Source organism: Pinus tabuliformis, chromosome X (assembly GCF_031772625.1).
Source record: "Pinus tabuliformis cultivar Carrire ecotype Pingquan chromosome X, CPIR1, whole genome shotgun sequence".
In the NCBI taxonomy this organism is placed as follows: Eukaryota; Viridiplantae; Streptophyta; class Pinopsida; order Pinales; family Pinaceae; genus Pinus; species Pinus tabuliformis.
In genome coordinates this window covers 373044471-373049189 of record NC_142308.1, presented here as the reverse complement: position 1 = coordinate 373049189, position 4719 = coordinate 373044471, and positions in this window count along the sequence as shown.

The following is a 4719-nucleotide window of genomic DNA, read 5'->3' as shown; positions in this document are numbered from 1 at the left end:
CTAGTCTTCAAAGTGATGGTTGTTTGCACTCCGAGCTAGTGGAGGAATATTCAAATGGAGGGGTAGTAAATGAGGAGGATTTACCTCCTATAATTACTCTCCCTTGTCGCATTGTATTTTTAACAAGGTATTTGGCATAGTTGCTTGCTTTTATCCTTTATACCTGCATTTTTCCTTGCTTTTATCCTTTATTCCTGCATTACATGCACATTATACCACAAAGCCAAATATCCAACTCTAACTCATTTCATAAACAAAATATAATCAAAAGTATGCAATAAGGTATGATAATAGTTGGTTTGACTAAGCTAGGAGGTGAATTAAGACCAATTAAGGCCCATATAATTACCCAATGATGAGGCTCATCAATTCCCCATAGGTAAACACATGAATTATTAGTCTATAGACTTGTGTTGTTTCTTTTTTTTGTGGGTAAGTGTTGGTCGATCCCGGTTTTGATTGTAGTTAGGGTTGCCCCTTCCTGGTGCCCATTGTGGTTGCTACCCTCTTGTTCTAGTTCTCCCTTTGATTTTCTTTTAGGTTTTTCCTTACCAACATTAGGCAAGTTAGCTGGACTCAACTTCTCCTCCGATTGTTTTTATGAAGCAAGAGAAGGTTTCAATACATTAACCCTTGCATTATTTTTCATTGGTGGGTTATTCTATTATTGTGTGGGGAAAGTAGAATACTGGTTTCCTTGTCCCTGATTGGTATACGTATTCTAGGAAGAGGACATTATGTCTATATTCCCAGAGGAATATTGGTTTCCCTATGGGGGAAGATATGAGGCTCCATGAGGAGGTTGATATTGGTTAACCCTACTAACAATATTTTGCATCAGTGTGAGTTGACCAAGGTAGTATCCTGCATTTTGCAATGGTGGTGAGTTTTTCATAACATCAAATGATTGGCCATTGAACGAGTGTCCAGGGTATTGGTATTTATTGATGAGTTAGTTTTGGTTTATGGACCCAATCAATACATTAGCAACATTGGATGCGCCTGGTGTATCTTTATAGGTTTGCAGGCGCGGGGTGTCTAGAAGCACATGATAAATGTATCCAGACTAGGTGTAGATCAGCTCCAACTATTGAGCTTTACTAACACGTTCTTCTTCATTATGCGAGGATGAATTTTCCACTTCTTTGGAGATTTTCGATGTGAGGGATCTCTAAAACAAGTCCAAGAGGACTTTATCTTCAAACTAAGATTTACACAAGCTACGGTGTTTCCTCCATTCATTTATATGATCAGATATGTGGGTAGCAGGTGTTTGTTTGAAGTGGGTGAGGAGTTTTAGGCCCAAATCAGGGCGAACTGGGGGATGGAAGAAGGTGAGGAAATTTATATCTAGTGAGATAAATTTTCCATGTGATGGAGAAGGCTATTAACATACCATTTTGTTGCGGGCCTAGTAAGGGTATGTTGAAGTAGTCGTAATATAATAGTATCATTGGTGATACTATTAAATGAACACCACAGGTGAAAATTCATGACATGTTTTCCTAGGTATTCGTCATGTTTCCCTTTGAACTTTTGAATGTCTGAAGGGAGCTTGGTGGGAATAGTTGGCCAATTCTGGCCATGCGCAATTAGGTAATTGGTTAGCTTTCTTAAATCTGGTAGGTTTAAAGAAGCTAAGAATGGGATCTACAAGTTATCCACCATCACGAAACGATTTTGGATAGATATATGCAAAGGGGTCCTTTGTGGGGGAGTTTCAGGATAACTACCTCGATGGGTGTCATGCGGAATGTCCGGAGGACTGGTGTGTGGGTTCCCAAAAGGGGTAGCACATGGGGACCCTTTTGGGGTGGTGAAGGGTGTACTTTGATGGGGAGGGGTCCCGAGAAAAGATGCACCAATAAAGGAAGATCCAATAATGGTGGTTGCATGATGTCCTCTATTCCTAAATGGTAGGAGTCCTGGCACACCTCCTGGTAATGGAGCGAGGCTTAAAAAATGTCTAGATTGATGGGGAGCCATGGGGTACCCTATGGTGTCAATTAGATTGTTTGGTACTTTGTGTATGGTGCGGGAAGGAGATAAATATCAATGAAATAATATCACATACATAAAACAAAAGAAAAAATATAAATGGTTACTTTCCTTTTACAATTAAGCTATGTGATCAATCAAACAAAAAATGGTTTTTATTTGTTGCACATGATAACAAATCCTATGTATACCTAATAATTATTACCACTCTTAAAGTAATTGGGCCTTGAAAATATATTTTCTGATGGGTCTTGGGGAAATGTCCCAAAAGAACTCACAGCACCTTCCATCAACCGAAGAATCAACCAAGGTAATGGAAATGAGGCTCAAGTGCTTCCTCCACCATCACTTATAGGGAAATGATGCCCTAGATTTGGCCACTAAAGTACCTTCATCCCACATGATAATTTGAGTCTTTAGCTTCTTGGTAGTCAACTACTAGTACCGAGCACTAGATGGGTTGGGTAGCCCCAAAGAGTACCACACACATTGGACCTAAGCCAAAACTCCCCTAAATCAGGTCTCTGCCATGCTTGAGTATTCTTTTCCATGGGATGCTTGAAGGATTTTAAGTTCCCTAAAAATTCAACAACTGTGTTTCAAAGGTATAACATGACCATGGAGGCTTATGGGATTCCTACCCCCAATGGTCCTAACCTAGACTATAAATGTTTTGGTGGCCTCTGTGGGGAAACTTAGTTCGTTCAAGTTATGGTTGTTGGTTCAAGTTAAGAAAGTTTTCATATGCAAACCCAGGTTCATGTAAGAGATACAAGAGAAGCAATGATTACTTATTTTCTATAATAACACTTGCTCCTACTCCCAAAAATGAGAAAATGAATGCTTTGGTTAGTAGTAATATTTTTGGTTGATGGGCCACTTACTCCTTTAATAATTAAGCTATGTGATTTGCAGAAAACTTTAGCAAAATAGTTTGAAAAACATATGTGGAATTTGGTCACTTATCTCCCTAATTAAGTTATGTGTGTATTTCAAATACAAATGAAAAATACTCTAATTGTTCCACCAATTGAGGTTAGTAAAGAAATCAGGCATACTAAACAACAAATGAAAAATGCAGAGGTGAAGGAAATTCACTAAAGGCTGCTAATCGCCTAAGAAAAGAGAAAATACAAGGCTCTTTTATGCTTTCCGGTGACCAAGCGGGTTTAGCCACACACAAACGCATGTGTGAATTTGTCAAAGAAAAAGTCGCGTGAGTGAGCAAAGAAAATGAAAATTCAATTATGTGGGCTTAGAAAAGGTCCTAGAGGTCCTAAAAAAATTTGAGAGAGGTGTTGAGTGCCTTGTAGAATGGTTATGTAGAGAGAAGGTCCTGCAAACACAATATTTAGATTAACGAAAAGACAACAATGGAGTCACCATTCCTATGGTAGTGTTTTTGTGGAAATTGTGCACCAAAAGGCACCTCCTTAATAGTTGATTGTTCCCTACAGAGGATTACTAGTATAATTGGTTATGTTAGTGGACAAACATAGATAAACATAACATTATAAATAGTGGAAACAATGCATATATGAACATAAACTAAAAAAAGTAGGTAAATACATAAACAATGCTCAATGGAGTGAATAAGTCAATAAAATAATGGGAAAATCTCCCTTTATTGACTACTAGTAGTAGAGGTTGAATACATTAGATGAGTATTATACACTTGAAGAGAATTATTTGAGATATGGTGCTAAAAGCTCCTTAGCAAGGGAGTTCTTTTCCTCAATTTCTTTGCAAGCTTCTCCTCTCTCTCAAAGAAGTATGAATACTATCTAATGGTGGATTCCTCTTTTCTCACTAGGATGATGGATGGCTTAGAATCAATATGGACAACATGCTAGTGTTCTTCCCTTCTTTGGCTTCAACAATGGAATGGTGGTTTTCTCTGATAGAAATTTGGCCAGCATAACAATGTCTCACATTTTGGCTCTCCCATGGCCTATTTATATAGAATTTTTGAATCCATCTTCTCTCTCTTGGTTCATGCATGATAATGACACATGAGAAGGAGAATATGATTACATTGAGGAATTCATATCTTTAGGGCGACTCGAATTTGACTGTCTTGGACTCAGATCATGTTAGAGAATCAACTCCAAGAGTGTGGAGTGGTCACGAATCACCAAGTCATCCATTTATTTGACTGCGTAGATTTTGAAGGATATTCCTTACATGTGTGGCTATGGAAGAAATAAATGCGGCGACCTTAATTTTTTATCTTTACAAACTTTGGACCTTAGGAGAAATTAAATTTTTTTAAACTCCATGATGTATTCAGCTGGAAAATCTTCACTTGTGCATTTTGTTGGACGTCTTTTAACGTCTTCTAGATTGTTCAAACATATGTACAATTTTATGGTGTTAACAATCATCTCATACTGCAAACCATAAAATGTATATGCGACTATTACAAAGAGCATCCATGTATGTACGTGCTTCTCATGTTTGACACATGCATATAGATTGTTTGGTCAATTTAGTGTGTTCTAAATTGCTGATTACAATGTCAATCCGGGATTCGTAAACTGACAAAGTGAAGTGTACTATATGTACAAGATAACCATTTTCTTAGTCTTTTGTCGTTTTTGAGTGTTTTAGTTTGTTTTTGGATTTATCCTTTATGGATTCCCTAGTGTGTGATGGTGAAAATGAAAGCTAAGTATGGATGGTAATGGTGATTTCTACAGTGATTTTCCAAACTTAAAAGTG